Source organism: Hippocampus comes, unplaced genomic scaffold (genome assembly GCF_001891065.2).
Source record: "Hippocampus comes isolate QL1 unplaced genomic scaffold, H_comes_QL1_v1.1 scaffold275, whole genome shotgun sequence".
Taxonomy (NCBI): Eukaryota; Metazoa; Chordata; class Actinopteri; order Syngnathiformes; family Syngnathidae; genus Hippocampus; species Hippocampus comes.
The window spans coordinates 1,603,064-1,603,848 of record NW_017804971.1 but is presented as its reverse complement, the minus strand read 5'-3'; positions in this window follow the sequence as shown (position 1 = coordinate 1,603,848).

Sequence of the window (785 nt, the reverse complement as noted above, 5' to 3'; positions counted from 1 at the left end):
ATATTCCGGTATATTGTTCAGCAATTTCTGTATTTACAGACTCATGTTTTATTCAGTTACTTTTCTCTTGACATTCATGCTCTGATTTAAAAAAAACAAATCGGACTACTTGAGTAGAGTACTCTTACTTGAGTACAGTTTTGGCTACTCGACCCACCACTGAGAGCAACCCCCTTTATTTTTCAGATGTGTTGTTTTATAACTATTGTAATATAAGATTTCACATCAAACCCTTGTGGACAGATGTTGCACTTTTTAACACAAAGTGCAAACTCTGGTGGGCGGAGTTAAGTGGATTTGTAGGCTCTCGGAATCAAAGTCGTGAGTGCTCAATGTTGAAACGAGACACGAGTGGATCAGAGAAGTGCGTCATGCTTCATGAGCTTACTTCAAGGGTTGTCCATTTTCAAACACACGTTGCAACACCTGAAAGTCGTGTTTGTCTCTGTCGCCGTACGCCTTGTAAAAAGCTCCTCTGTTCTCTGTGTTATAGTACACAAAGTGCCGTCTCATTGTCTGCCCGGAGTCGTTTTAAGGTTGGGGGAAGGGTTGGGGAAGGGATTTACACAGTCCCGGGGATCTGTCAGTAGGTGGTATAGGAAACTGTAAAGATAAGTCCCTGCCGCAGCTTAAGTCAGTCCACCCGAGAGCTTTCGGCATGTGTCAGATCTCTGAACAGATAGAGCCATGCCCTCTGTTCTTATCTGAGGCCCGAGCGTGCCCACTTCCACAGGAAGGTTGCGTGGTCATCTGTAGATCTGCCTGTGTTTTGTGGGGGGGGGGGG